Below are 16,730 nucleotides of genomic sequence, written 5' to 3' on the forward strand. Positions count from 1 at the left end.
CAAGAACAACTTATAACAGTATTGAAAGTCCTACTATCTATCAGGATAAAAATGCAAAAAAGTAAGTATTATCCTACAGCTACTTCGAAGTCAAAGACGGTGTATAGTGCTTCAAATTTTCCTAAACATGTGCCTCAGACACTTCTTATTTTTAAGAAGTAATAGGCAGTGAGTGCATACTTGAGACACTCTTTTAGGATTTTCAAAGGATGTTCTGGGAGCGTGGTACCCAAATCACAGTAACTTACAATAGGATCCATACGCTTTTCATTTCCACTATTGTTTTGGAAATCACAGCCTCAGTTGTCTTTACCTTTATGTGTAATTTTAGACTTGGTTGAACATTTTTGAGCTAAGCTGACTTTCTTGACTTCCACCAGGAAATGCAGTTCTATAAAAACCAAAACTTTTGTCAGGAATTTGTTAGGAAACATATATATTTATATACACACTTTTTTTATTTTTTTTTAAAAAAAAGAAAGTCCTTTGGTTTTGATTTGATAATGGTAATAGAGTATCACAGGTATAAACCGTTTTATGGAAAAATAAATAGCAAATGTTCAATACTTAATATTTTACATTATAGTGTTTCAGTATCATTAAGGTACTTAATATTTAATATTATACTGTTTCAGTATCATTACGGTACTTAATATTTAATATTATACTGTTTTAGTATCATTAAGGTAACAACTTTGGTGTTTTTTTCCCCCAGAAATTCTGAAAATTCAGAATTGCTGCTGTGCAAAAGACTTGGGGTTTTTTTGTTTGTTTTGCATCAAAATTATGAAAAAAACATGGCATGACTTCAGGATCATTTCTGCTTGAAAGGATACTTGTTCTGCAACTCAGAATAGTATCTATATAATTCACACTGCAAAATCCAACACTCCACACATTAGAGAATACAAAATTACTTTGTAAGTACGTAAAGGGGGTCAGTTGGGGATTTCCTACCAAAATGATTGTCAGAAAGTGAATTTTCACATGTGCCATTATGAGAACAGTTTGAGCCAGGCAGGTTTCTCAGACTTGTAATGGCATTTATTGTCAAAACCAGAAGGAAAAATTCTACTCTATGCATATGGAATGCCAAGTTCCAGAGTCAAAAAATAAGAAACGGGTCTCATTTCAAAGCATCTCCATGTCTTTACTCACTTTATGGTGTGTACGTTACTGCACGACAAAAGGGGAGCTACTTGTGAGCTTTTAAGAACAGTGTTTTCTCTGGTCTTACTGAGCACGACTGAACTCAAGAAAACTGAGCTGGAAAACTAGAACAACTGCAGCTGTTGTGGATAGCATCTTCTTGCTTATGTTGTCTTCTGGGAGAGGGAAACATAGGCAGAGCAGAACAGGATGTTTTATGCTCTTGTGTGACTGGAGAGTCCATTAAATTCATTGTCTCTGTAAAGTCACTGATGTCACCCTGTGTTTCAGAGGTAGAATAGGAACACCTACTTGCTGAATTCTAAGTTTCTGTAACGAACCATTTTAGTAATGATTTGGGTCAGGCTCTGTGTTTATGCTGCAAACAAAAAAGTGCATATGCATCCGTTTATATCCAGGACACATTTCACAGAAATAAAGCAACACCAATATTGAATTTAAGACATGCCTGCTGTGGCTTACTCTTAAAAGAAGGCATGAAAACTGTCCAATCCAGGAAATTACAGACTTGGGTTAAAGCAATTTCTGTAATGTGGGAGTTATGAATTCAAATTGCAGAAGAGGATGGAGTCAGGTCTTCCACTTCCTGAACAAGTAATCTGAGCAGTTTGCCATTATGGAAAGAGTTAAGGAAACACTGATTAGATAAGTGATGGAATTGGACTCTGCTAACATGAAGTCCTCTGTCCTACTGTTTGGGATCAATCATTTGAAACACAAGTTGGTTGTGCTGTGGGGTCAGTTTTCCTGTGGGATTTCCCCATGCAGGGCCTGTTAGGAGAGGAAGCCTGTTGTTGCGGTAAGGTAGAGATCAGCTGTTGCAATGAACCACTTAAAATTTTATATAAGAGATGGAAAGCTAAATTAATTGAGCTTCTTGTATTGTCCAAAGCTACAAAGCTATGTTCACAGTCCTCTTTAGAAACACAAAAATGTTATACAAAACTTGGGTTGTCACCTTGCCTTTCAACTACTTTTTTAAGAGAATGAGAAATGTTTGTTTACAGACCTCTGAGCAGAAGGGGGTTCCATGTTTTCTTTCTGAGTAAACACAGGCACGTAATTTTCAGCCTGATGTAGAAAGACTTAATAGACAGATTAACTGTCAGAAGCTCAGATATGACCCTGTTTCTAGAGTTTAATCTAATGCTCCCCCCAGCTCCATTCTGCATGTCGGATATTTGATGATTTTTCATGGGTGCCTTATTCTTTCCATTGTATATAATGTTTTGCCTTAGACAGCCTAATCTAAGCAGCCTGAATCACCCTCCTAGTGAGTGTCAAGGGTCAGGTGCTTACTACTGAAAATGGCACAAAATTATTCAACAGCCCTCATACTGGCTAAAGTCTGCTACTGGTCACCTGCCACATGAACAGTTGTGTTGCACTTGATTCACTTGCAAACAGGTAATTTGACATCCACAGTTTCTTCCAGTGCTGCTTCCCCCCACACCTCTATGTTTTAGAACAAACCACCCAAGGTAGCATCAGTTTTCAGTGGAAAACGGTGTAGAAAATTTTCTGCTTTTTCTTATTTTGGGTACAAGACCAGATCATCACCCTTATTTCTTTCTTTAATGTCCATAAATGAAAAGACGACTCTCGGGGCTGTGGGATACTTAAAATTGACCACGTTGCATTTCTTTGAATACATGGGATTAGTCTGGGGCATTCCTCTCCCCCTAAATTGGCACGGGCTAGGTTATCTGCCCAAATGCTGGCACTTGTGTTCGAGAGTCAGCGCCTTTGATTCATGAAGCTTTGGCTTTGATACAAGCATCCCTGTTACCTCTTGCACTGGGGATCTGGCACAACCCCTGTTGGTACTTCCATGAGGACATACAATGTTCCAAGCCTCCCCCACTGCGTAGACAATTCCTTAGCGGGGCAGGCTTTCCAAACACATTGTTTCAAAGAAATGAATCACTCATTCGTGAAAAATGAAAAAAAAAGAGCACAAATACCATCAAAGCAAATTCAGGGGTTTGCCGCCCACATCACTGACATCATGCTGCCAGCTAGAGAGCGCTGAATAGGACTCCATACAGAGTCCATCAATGCCACTCTTTAAATGGCAATTGCCTGAAGGAGCTGCTGGTTTGTGATATGAGGTACTTCTTCCTTAGCAGGAGAAAGGCAGCAGATACTGGGATTTCGACGCAAGTCCCCTCAAACGGCAACAAAACACACAGTGGCTTGTCTTGCCAGGATGTCTCTTTATCAAAGGATTCTGCTCTGGTTTTGGAAGGCAATTAATTTATACTAGGGTGAAATATTGTTTTAAAAGGAAAAGACCTGTCTGATCACCAGAAAGGACTTCCTTTATTAAACTGGAGATTAGTTAGATAAGGGAAGCAATGAGGGCTTCTTATCATTTATGGACCAATTAAAACAGACCCAAGTGAGGTCTGCCCAAGCTAATCCCAGAGCTGGTGTGCTAGGGCATGCGATACATGGATGCACTGAGCTGCCTGGATCCAAGCCAGTTCACATCTGATGCACTGTTCCCACATCAGACGGTTCTGTGCCCAAGCTAATAAGCCCTGCCGAGAAAGTGCAGTGACAGGTCACTGTGGCAGAGTGCTGTGTTATACAGACAGGCTGGGCTTAGTGGCGTGAGTTTCCACTCGTGGGACTTCTACCGGAGGTCAATTTTATGGCATAGACAAGTTTTCAGTAATTCTGTACATCAAGGTCTTTCACATCTGTGCCTATGTTTTTACACTTTTACTCTTCTGTGATGTTCCTTTTCCTGGAACATCTTTTCTGCATTAGTTCATAGGGAGGTGCTTCTCCACACACCAGGTCTGCCATGATTCCTGTGAATCTTCAGCCAGTTAAGTTGACCTGGTAAGCAAGCCAAGATAGTTCAGTTACAATGAAAGAACAAAAAGTGAAGCAACAAAGGTTAAGAATTTGTAGCCTTTACATTAAGTATGGTGTCACCTTTTCTTCAGTTCCTGCTTGCCTCTGATTACATCTGCACATTAGCTGCTCTGCATTTTCAAAGCAAGGAACACTTACCCTGATGTATAATGCACAGAACAAGGAGACACTGACCTGTCTGGGGCTTTTGGGCACTGCAGCAATGCAAATAATTAAAAAATAGAAATTGAGACTGTCAGGAATGATCTTTCACTGACCCAGAGTGGATGGATAAAATGATCAATGATGTCTTTCCCTTCTGTAATGTCTCCCAGACAGTGCAAATTTATAATCAGCATAGGAAAACGGCTGCATATCATAACCATATGGCACTGAGAATTCACATTATTGTACAGTAGCAGTGCACTAATTTAAGGTCTGTCACCACTTCCATTATGGGCCTCTGTTTGCAGCAATAAGAAACTCTCACACAAGCACTTATCCCAAGCTGAATATGATCTCTGCCAGTACAGGTCTTAGATCTATAGATGATTTAAACAATATTTTATTTAAATAGCTTGGCTATTTTTTCTTTATCTAAGTTAAAGAAAGGTTGCGCCCCCCCCCCCCCCTTGTTTAAAATTAATTTTATTTAAGACAATAAAACTACATGGTTTTGGAAATGGTTAGGCATATTCCATCTGTTATGGGCCACTTTTCTGATTGAAAGCAGTCATTAAGCATCTGGTGAATTTAAAAGCTACTGTATAACTATGTGTATATATATATATAGTTATATTTACCTTGAAAAAAAGCATCACCAAAAATGAAGCTGTGTCTATTTCTATAGGAACACAAAATTTTCATTAAGTTTTTCTAATTAAGACTGGTCAGACCACATGATCCTGTCATAGGAAAGAAAATACTGTTTATTCTCCACCTGGATCAAAGTCTATATCCTTTTTTGCACATTTTAGCTCCCCTGATCAGCAGAAATGGTATTTTTTCACCAAACTGGAAGCATCACTGTAGATTTAGGGAAAAATCTGCAGTGGATCCACAAAGGTCCTCCAGCCTCTCATAGATATTATGTACAGTGCAAAAGTGGCACCTCCTTTGGAAAAGGGCTTCTCTGATTTCCTTTTTGGATAATCTCTCCATGGCTGAGGTAAGCATATCTCACCCACTGCATACTCACAGGTTCAGTGCTGGTATGAGAGTAGCCATCGCTCAGAAAGGTCATGCCAAGTATAAATAAGCCCCAGTTGATAGTGAGTCGACCAAAAATTTTCTCCTGAAAGTTCAGGAGACCAAAGCCTCTTTTGACTCCCAGTGAGAGGCTAATACAGCTGAAGCCAGGCAGCTGCACAGGCACCTCCCCAGAAAGCATCTGGAGGAGGAAGGTGCTCAGCCCTAAGCTCCCCCTCATGTACAGGGACGGCTGTTGCTCTCATGCAAGAGGACTATTTCTTTTTTCTGCCCCAGACCACTCTGAGAAGTGTTCAAAGCAGTGTCTGCCTATAAAAGAGTAAGAACAGGGCAGGTCTATCTGACCATCCCCCTCACTGTTTTCCCAGCCTCCAGCTACTTTCATCCCAGTGGCTGCCTGAACTGTATGTGTTTTTTATGTACTCATTAATTCTCAGTGGATTTCAGTTCCATGAACTTGCAGTGTCTATCCTTTAAACCATGCAAGATTTTAACATCCAGAGTCATTCCCTTGCTGTGGAATACATCATGTTTTTGTTAGTGTAAGTGGGTGCTGGCCCATGACTTCAATGTGCCTCAGCAATGCAAACAACAGCAATGATGGCATTACTTGGCAATAATTTTCCATGTCCCTGAGATGATTTGTTCTGATGGTCAGGGTCATTTTCCTCCCAGTCAAAATGTTGTCCCCATGAGGCAGCTGCCTGATTCTTAGTGACCTTTTTTTCCACCAAAAAGAAAAAAAAAGTCACATCAAATTGGAGTATCTTTCTCATCAGAGAACACAGGGGAATTGTCCATATGACCCCAAGCCTATGCAGAGATACCCGTGGGCTATATCCATATGAGCCAGTAAAGCAGATCAATAGGAGTGAATCTGTAGGAGAGAAGAAACATGTGGTGCTGAGGCCCTACATCCCGACCCTGCAGAACTTGAGAGAGGTGAGAGAGAGATGGAGGGATCCTGTGTCCTGTCTGCCCCTTGGAGCTGCAGTGCACCAGGTGAGCTGCTGGAGCACGTCTGCCCATTTACTGTCATCCAGCACCTGCACTCCAAAATGCAGAGCAAGGCAGAGAAAGCGGGGGCAATCCAGGAATTCGGCTTAAAACCTCACTCATGGCCCCAAATAAAACAGTAATGCAGACACCTCTATGCAGATCAGGGGAGCAGCATGACTGAGGGAGCCTAACCAAGCAGACAAGGCACGCACACTGCTTTACCTGAGCTAAATCACTGGGATCCAGCCCTCTGCCTCTGCACAGCACTGATCTCCTCTGCACAGACACGACGCGATGTGACAGCAGCTCTGCAGTTTTTCTTTTCTGCTGTCACAGAGGCTGGTTGCACCACCTCAGCTGGCAAAACCTGGCAGAGTTTCACCAAAGTCAACAGTGTCTACCTGTGGCTGAATATCTGGGCTTTTATTCAACAAAATAAAAAAGCTGAAAGTTTCTGAGTAAAAATTATGCAAAATGTTACAAGAAGAAAGATTTCTGCAGGGAAATGCATCACGGGATGGTTGATGGGATTTTTCTGTTTTTTGTCATTGACTACCTTGATGAAACAGAAGAGCTAGAGGAAGCAGAAGAGTTTAATATAACCAGCAATGAAGAAACACAGGGAGTGAAATTTTTCACCAAAAGACCCAGTCTTACCTCACCACAACCGCGGGATTTCAATGTATCAGGAACCGAGTTCTACGCTTCATTTTATCTCTGCTGAACACTTCTCTGCAGCGCAGTTGTGATGGTTTAATCTCTCCTGTTTCGCTTTAAAAAAGTGAATCAAACAGCGTAAGTTATCAAAGATGCAAACCTGACCCCTGCGACTATATTACAATGTAGCACCACCTTCTGGCTACTGAGAAACTCTGAGCGGCCACTTTACCTTTTTCGTTTTTAAGGGGCATCTGTTTCTTAATTCTTTTGCTGCAATTTAAAATGAAAATATGGTGATTACTTTTCATGGCTGCAGCTATTATAGCTATAGATGTTTTTAATAGCAGCTGCTATTTTTCAAATAGAAGAGAGATTTCTAACGTGGAGCAGTTGGAATTGTGCATCTCAGGCTTTATTGAAGGAGCAACGTGTATGTTCGTTTTTTATACTCCATAATCGCATGCTGGTCCTGGGAAACATGCCACAAGGGCCCACATATGTAAGTAGTGGCAGCTGAAAGTGCATAATTCATGAGGGAAACATCAGGATCGGAGGAAATGGCATAAATAGCTGATTGACTTGACACATCTTATATTTTTTTCCAGGATTTATTTCCTTTTAAAGATGTGAGTTGCTTTTTAAAAAAGAAACGTGTAGACTGCCAAGTCATAAGGTTCGCTAGGTTGCTTACTTGTTTCTCTGAAAGCAAAGGCATTCTTATGTTTTCATTCCGATTTAATTAGAATGGCTTTTTTACAGTATGTGGTCTTTGTTCTTCCAGGTCTCTACTGCTCCACAGTTTTATTCAACCCTATTGTGGGTCCACTTTGAAACAGAAAGGGCAGTCGAAACAACTTCATCTCAGAAGGAAATCCTATAAATACTGTAATTGCTGTGGAGTTTAATCAGGTTTCTTAACCTTTGATTCAGTTTGGATAGATCTTAGGGCACAAAAGAAACAAATCAGCTATTTCAGCTAAAGGTTTCATTTGGCACAAATCTGGACAAGGCTTAATGATAAAAGGAACGTTTAACATGTAGAGACAGTGGATGCTACCCAAATTTCAGTTGGAAGAGAGAAAAAAACCCCAAAATTATAAAGGCAAATTTAGTCACATTCAACCTCTAAGTACATTTTGTAGAAATATCACAAACAACGATGTTCTCAGGGTTTTTCTACTGGAAATAATGTGAGAAAGAACATTCTCACATTACTTCCAGTCAAAATGCCATAAAAATGCACAGTTGATAGCAAGCATTCTCATAGCATGTTAACAGGAAAGACCTCCAGAAAACATTTTCTCATGACATTTCCTCTGGAAGAGGGTGGAGCTGGAAAGCACTGCCCTCCTCCACTCCCACCAGCATGGGAATGTCTCAGGGGTGAGCTCTCCAGTGGGGGCTGTAGGGGAAGGATCGCGGAGGACACAGAGGGGCAGGAAATCTGTGGCGTTCCCTCCGCAATGAGAGCAGTTGCAAGGGAGGAAAGTCTCCTCCATCCAAAAGAAAGCACAAGAAGGAAGGTCACCTAATTCATAGCTCAGAGTAACTCAAGGATGAAATTATTTATACATCGGTAATTTTAAGATAATGCTTCCCATTAAAGTTTGTACATGAGATGGAAAGAAAGAGGGGGAAAGAAGACACAGATTCATATTATTTCAAAAAAGATTTTATGTGCAGATTCTCTGTGTGGTTTGTTGGGTTTTTTTACCTGAAAATGTTGGGTGAGGAATCAAGTCCTCTGCACATTTCTGAAAGAAATGAAGGCTCAGCTTGCTCAGGGAAAGGAAAAGAAAGCCATGGTCCCTACTAAGGGAAATGGGACAGTCACGGGACACCCAAGCTAACTTGCCTGCTCTCAGTTGCACTTCTTTCATCACCCTAGGCAGAGGACTAAATCCTCAGTTCCCCCCTTCAGGAGTCCTCTAGTTCTCCGGGGTTTTACAAAGTCAGTGATCCTCATTTCCAATGCCTCTGAGAGGTGTTTCAGTAAGCAGCATGGGCAGCAATAATTCCAGCTAATTTCTCCCATCCTGCTACTGTACTTCAGCTGCCAGATGGAAGCAATGACCCCAAGAAAGGGCAGGACAGCTTCGTCTTTTTGAACTCTTCAGTCCATCTTCTGAGATTCACCTGTTAGACGTATAAGAACAGAAAAGGTTGCTTTCCCTCAAGGGCAGTGGATGGAGGAACCCTGTGTGAATAAATACGAGAATAATATGTCATCAGCTGAAAATCAGGATCCACTCTTCCTTCATAGCCGCAAGCATATGTCTCCTTCCCAGGGTGGACTTCTTGTTGTTCTATTTCTACCTGCCTGTCCTACTGAGAGGACAAGTTTATCATTATACCTGGTGGATTGAATAAAATATCTCATAAATTTAACCCTTTCTGAATAATTTTCACAAAGATCACACTGTTTGCCAGGATTAAGTGCAACTGTGGAACAGCTAAAACACTTCCTACATAGTTACTAACGTCACAAAGTGCTTTCAGCTATCCAGCCCTCAATCAAACTGTTTTCAGTTTATAGGATCTCTCAGCTTCCAAAATCCGTGGTCTGATTTTCATGGCTATTCCTCACAGGTTTGGCACTCCATTACCTCTCCTACAGCAAGACAAATAATTTTTTTTGTTTCTGTTTTCATTCCTCATTTCCTGCAGATTTTTCCTATGCTTAGTACTAAGCTGACTTTTATAGATCACACGAGAAAATAAAAATGGGACACTGCCCTGTGAATTTTCTCTAGCTGTCTTAATGTCACAAGTCCAGAGTCAGTGCATCAAAGGTTCTTTTTTTAACTCAGGCTTTTCCGTAGTTTCCATAGTTTTACTAAATTGTTTTTCTTCTTTCTTGTTTCACTATTCTAAACCACTGTGTTTGTAGTGAGTAAAGGGCAGTGTCTGTTGCCTGGATGTGAGGTATGGAGGTGAAAACTCTCTGCCCTTTGCAAGTCCATGCTGCCCTTGAACAGGAGCAGAACAGGCTGAGATGGCTGAAGACTGACCCCTGTGAGTGTCAGACCTGGTCACTGAGGTAGTAGAGAGTGACGCAAGAGGATATCATAAACTTACTTACCCTGCTAGATAGTTTCCACATGTTTCAAGTCAATAGGAAAGTACCTTTTGGACTTAAAATTCTCCTAATATACCAAGACAGTAGATGGGTCTACTTGAGTCTCCTAACTCTGACATTAGCGGCTGATACATTCTTCAGGTGAAAATGAGGAGCTTCCATAGCTGACAGACACAGATGATCTGCTCTCAGTAAAGTCTTATCCTAATGCCTAAGATTAAAGATTGGTTGAAATAAAAGCACAAACAGGAACTCTATGAACTAGATGGACCACTTCTCTATATTAAAAGACCTTTGAGACTGAAGATGAAAGATTTATCCATGCTATGTATATACTGACACACATACATATATCAACTGATATTTATAGTATAAATATTATATGTAATACTGTATAAAGGATAAACCATTAACAACATAATAGTGACCTAAAATGTTGATACATGGTATATACCTATTGTATTGATATTCAGATTTGCATTATCTTAAAAGTCATTTGCTCAGGTTGCAGAGAAAAGAAAAGTCAATATAAAAATTTGCAGATGTGTTTAACGGGCACCACAGCAACTCTCTAAGCAACTCTCTAAACTAAAAATAAGTGGCATTTAGAGTTATTAACAACACAGAATTTCTTCATATGTAATGGGTTCACCCATAGCCATGTAACTATTAACCACATCACTATCGGAAGATACATTTCTTTGTTTTAATATTTCATATGTTCAACTCCTAGAAATTATTGGCCAGCCCATGTTCTTTCAGAAATAATAATACTTAAGTAATTTTCTGCATAAACAAAAATCAACTGAGAGTAGAAGTTCACCATGTTAATACTATGTATAGGATGAGGCAGTACCTGACCAGTCCAGAATATAGTGACTGCCAAATGAATCTGCACTGTTCTAGCTTTACAGCTGGGGAAAAAAAATAGACAATGACACAGAGCTGATGTGTTTTATTAAATCTAATGGAGATTCAGAGATCTGGAGTTTTTCCTGCAGAGCAGTGGACCAAGAGTAGTCTTCTTTCCCAGTAAGTGGTTCCTTTCAGTGCGTGTGACTCAATAAAGAAAAGTGTGTAGGAGTATATATAACATTCAGTGACTTGAAGCATTCCTTATTTGAAGTATTTGAAGTCTCAGCAAATTTGTGTAAACAAACAAAAACCCTCTTGCTTCAGCTGTCTCTCTGATTCAGGTGCTTCTTTCGTACTCACATGTTCAAGTATGAACCAACTAACAGGAACCTTTCTCTCTTTGTGCGAAGAGCTTAGGAGCCAAATCTTTCCTCAGGTTTCAAAACTGCATTTTGAAGTCTGAGTTTGTTTATTTGCTTGTTTATTGTTGTTATTTGTTGTAATAATTGTTGTTATTATTGCTTGTAAATATTGCAATGCCATGCTGTTTTTTCCTGCTATATGAAGTGACAGATTAAAAAAAAAATAAGGAAGAAAGCCAATTCTGTCAGTTTTCTACCTTTGGTGTAGTAGCACCTACTGTGCCATTTATACACTGCTTGGGGCACACCCCTTCAATTTCTAATTAGAGTTTTTTTCATACAGAGTGAAGTGGTGGTAGACAAACAAAGTAAATATGTATACAGACACAGGTATATCTGCTCTAGAGTATTTCAGCACAAAGTTAGTAAGGAAGTAAACCCTATGGCTCTTCCAGATTCCCATTTGACTTTAGACGGGATTTGGTACAGTGGACTTTTACGGATGGTGTCCTAAAATCATGTGCAAGGTGTCTGAGACCCCGCCCCATCATTTTTAAAGGTTGACATCACTTCATTTAATTCACCCACATATCATTAAAGGGAAACCACTTCCAGAAATGCCATTACTAAAATATTAATCCAGTAACATTTGACCAAACAATTCTTTTGTAACCCCTGCCCCAAATTTAAAGCCCCATATGTAGCTTGGTAGTGTCCATAATAAATAACTGGAAGCCTGCAGAAGTTCCCGTTTGGCTTGACAGTGTAAGAGTAGTTCACAGAAGAGTTCAGCCTTGTTCTGTAATGCTACTTTAGGTGCTGCTCCACTGAATGGCTGGTAATCTGAAATCATTAAATAGCTGAGATAAAAAGAGAACGTTTGTGAGCACAGCATAATCATATTAATAAGCAATAGAAAGACACGAGGAAGCTGTTTGGAATTTAAACCAAAGTTCTTGAATGCTATCTCTGCAGTATCTGATGAGCTCTGATTAACAGTATAAAATTATCAATTGGAAAAAATCCAGCTGGAAATTACGACTGCAGATTTGGTGATGAATCTCTCAAGAATAAGTTGCCTCCATCTTTCAAGCCCTAGCAAAGCCTGGAACCGTGCAGCCAGCGATCTGTCTATTGGGGAAATCTTTACCCTTGTTTAATTATCTAGATCATCTAGCCACAGTATTTAATATTTCAATTGCTGCTTTTCTTCCTTTTGTGGTCACTGAAAAACCGTTTTGTACAACATCTTATGCTCTTTTCCTGTTGGACTCATTACTGTAGTGACGATAACTCTTCATGAAATTTTTGACAAGTCTAAATTTTCATTCACCCATTACATCACTGACAGCCGAGGAACAGTTCATGGGAACGTTTTCTCGGCAGTGTGCGGGAAGGGTCTGTATCCTGGCAGTGCAGATAGCTTGTCAGGATGCTGCTGCTCTGACATGATTAATACAAGCTCATGTTGCTGAGCAACCTTAATGAAGCTAAGGATAATCAACCCACCACTTGCACAGATCTCTGGACGTGTACTTCCCCATGTGTTTTCTGTCATCCAGATCCTACGCTGTATGAAGGTACCTGAATTAGCCCAGGAATGTGACATAAAGGAGCCAACAGAGAAAGTTGGAGAAACTGATTAAAGGATTTAAGATTTCAAAGGCTGTGATCCGTCTGGATTGGTTGTTGAAGAGGGTGAGGGTGTCCAGAGATGGCAAAAGAAGGATCCCCGACCCTCCTGACCCTTTAGTGAAAAGAAAGGATGAGGAGGCAAATGTTGTGTTCATTTGTTTATTTTTCTTTGTGTGATTTAAACAAGGAGAAGGGAATAGAGCTCGCTGGGTGGTCCTGAAGCTAGTTTCCTCATGAAACTGGGAGAAGGTTCCCCTTTTAAGCATAGTTGTGAATGAGGAGTGGGGGAAAGGATTAGAGAATAACATTTTTCTGGCTTTGTAAAATAAACAATCTACCTTTCTTCCTGGATGCTCCATGGTTCTGTTAAAATATCTTCAGATAATTCAGGAATGAGCTTGTTGGAAAAGACTCACCCTTCCATATTTGTCTAGGATCAGAAAGTTATCACTGAAAGACAAGGAAGAGCTGTAATTGTTGTCCTTTCATCATTTTGCCAAGGTATGCTTGTGTTGCAGTGATCCAGTATCATCGCCATCCTGCTAAAAAGTTTTAAGATGTATTGACTAACAAAACAAAACAAAAAAATAGGCTCAGGATTATTTTTCCATTCCTGGGAATTTGTTTTCCATTCACAAACTGACTGAAGTATGCCTGTGCCTCACTCACCAGAGAGGCAGTAGCGCCCCACTGTCCCATTCCTGACCACTATCCTTTCCAAACTCACCTGAGCCCTCCTTTTTCAGTGTTCCCCCAACTCTAGGTCTCTCAGGGAAACCAGGAGCTTCTTGCAAAGAGCACTGCTGAGAGTGTGGCAGTCCCAGGGGACAAGGACAGCCTGGTGGACATGCTGTGCAGAGTCATATGCAGAACGGCTAGGCTGAATGCCTGCTTCTCACAGGTGAATCTAATAACTGCATATGTTAGTGGGATGGCAAGGACCAAATGGGGCGTGCTCATCCCTGCGATTACTCAGCGAGTGCCCTGTAGTACAAAAATACTGCATAGCCTGGCTCAGACCTGGCAGATTTTCAAGGGCAAAGATATTCCCCATTAAACCTGTGGGAAAATAGCCATGTGAATTAATGTCTTGATTCCCAGGGGGTCTCACTGTAAATATTCAAGCTCTTTGAGAAGGATTTTGGTCCAAATGTGGATGTGTGATAGATATAGTGGCATGTTTCCTTAGGAAACTGAGTGCTGCCATCCCAAGCAGACAGCCAAGAGGCCCCACGTATCCTACTTTTTCTTGGGCTTGGGCTTGGGCTTCTTCTGCTGAACACTGAGGGGGAAAAACCATTCTGCATAACTTCAGCTCTCAAAGGTTTTGGTGTGGGAAACCACAATATGTTGTGAATTCTTTCTGGTATATGTGCATATGATGGATCCTGGCACTCAGTGTTCGTATTGTGACACAGGAATTTTGGTAGTGAAACATGCTTGTTGAGATTTGAACCTTGAAATGTGATGTCTCAGATCTTCTTCTGGGTTGTCCTTCAATAACAATTTGGGATTACACAGACTTCAGAACACTCATCATGTGCCATGGTGATGTTTATTTGGCACATTAGGATACATTCATAATTTACTTAATCTCATGTAAATCCATTTACTTTAGTAAAATACTGCCAATTTACAGGAAGAACAATTTTGACCAGCTGTAAATGGCAAGTTAATAATTTTGTGAAGAGCCATTATGCTTATGGTTGTATAAACACGTGATGTCTATAAATCACTGTATGCTATACAGTAAAAATCTTGAGCATATAGATCATTATGACACTCTGTGAAACAGCATAACCACTGTTGTTGTCTTGGTAGATGAGTCAATGTTGAGTTGTTCATTCCCTCCTGCTGCTGGATAAAATCTCTTCCCAGGAATATAAATATCACGTGGGTACGTGTGAAGATTATGAAATGCAAAAATTTGTGAGTTACCCTGTTTAACATGAAAGAAAGATTTTGAAATGTATCTATAGACCATAAAGGACTTTATCATTGGTTTTTAATGAAATCAAGCCAGTTGTTTCATTGGAAAATAAAAATAAATCTTTCATATTTCTTCCTTTCTGGGTCACAGAAACCAAATCTCTTGTTTAAGGTTAAGGAGTATGCCAACAGCAGGGCTGAGAGGGGAGCGCAGGTATCACAGTTCCCAGTCACCTCAGCAATCAATTAAGAGGTCAGCCTGTTGCAGTGTTGCATAAAAACTGAGAACTCATTTGTGAATTCTGTTTAGTTACAACTCAGATGAGTCATGGACACTTGGTCCTCACTTCCTAATTCTGGAAGCAAAAATAAACACTTGTTTGAGGCCATTCTTTAAAAGTAGCCTCAAAGACAGTAACCATAGCTAATTGTAAAATGACTCTTATTTATTGACAGTTTGCATAGTTCAGAGGAGAATTACTGATATCACAGACCTTTTAACTGGAAACAAGCATGCTCAAAACAGACAGCTGTTTTCAGAGTGTCAGCTGGGAAAAATGCCCCAACCACTCTTATTTGATGAACAAACATACTTTCGTGATTGTCTACAGTCATACCCATCTGTCAGGATGGCATGATGCCCAGGCAGAAGCTTGCCAAAACTTTTGCCTTGGGCATTGACACTGAGCAACAATAGATTTAGATGGGCAGTATGTGTAACACTGCATATAAAATGTCTTAAGCTTCTTTATTGTGCCAAGCATGGCACAGAAGCTTGGAAACAAATATCTCCTCATATATGACTTGGCATTACTGAATCTCCAAAAGCAAATATTACTTACCAAATCTATCTTTTGGGGTCACCACTACATCATGTTGGTGTTGGGCTCAAAGTGATTACCTTGTTAGAGAAGAATACTGTGGCTGGTGCACACTGTGTGACAAGATGGTCATAGCCACTACTTGCAAGGAAAAATGCTAACTACACATCAGGGAAATCCACTTTAGAAACACTACGCCAGCTGCTGTCTCAGGCAAACAGTCTTCGTTTTCTGGAAAAAGTGCAGTTTATGAAAGGGTCAGAACCTGGTTGGTCAGCAGATGAAAGGATGTGAAAATATGGAGAGAGAGTAACACAATTTTTTTTAAAACTGCTTCATTTCCATGAGAAATAACTAGAAGGCAAAAGAAGAAGACTTCTCCAGCTGCATGGATTTTCTTTGTAGACAGCTTTGATAGGAATGAATTAAAAGCAATAATACAATAAGAGGAGTGTATGTAGATGTGGTACCAGAATTTTTAAGATGGAACTACAAAGCCTTTTCCTCTTTCACCAAAAGCATGGGATAGGGCTATTACATTTTACAGCTAGTTTGATTTTAACAAAACCTAGAAGTAGCTACTTTCCAAACAGAGAAATGGACTCACACAGAGTAAAGCAGGGTGAGCTTTTTCCTGCAATCATGCTTGTAGTCTACTGACATTTAATGTTTTCCTGAAATACAGCAAACTCTACAGAAAGGAGCTTTAGCAGTCTTCTCCTTGCCACAACCTTCTCCATGCCTGGCTGTCTGCACTTTGCTCTCAGCAGTGTCTTAATCTCCTTTCAGACTTCTGGCTCTTTGCAAGCTGCCACTGGCTTTATTCCTACGCCTTCTTACTCTCTAGAAGTTTGTTCTAGGTTGTGCTAATAAGACCTAGCTTTAATAGCCTATGCACACCCTATCACTCTGAAAGGAGACATGATCTTTTCCTTCCTCCACAAAGTAGGAAAAGACGTTCTACACCAGTCATAAAGAAAGTGATGGTTTAGGTCAAAGCAGAGCACATTATAAGTAGTAAGCAAATAAAGAAAAGATATTAAATTCTAACATATTTACAGAGCTCTAAATAATTTAGTTGTTAGCAAGGTACCTTTCTTTATTCCTGTAGTTCTTACATCTGAAGGGAAAATTAATCTGAGCCAT

Source organism: Falco biarmicus, chromosome 6 (assembly GCF_023638135.1).
Source record: "Falco biarmicus isolate bFalBia1 chromosome 6, bFalBia1.pri, whole genome shotgun sequence".
NCBI lineage: Eukaryota > Metazoa > Chordata > Aves > Falconiformes > Falconidae > Falco > Falco biarmicus.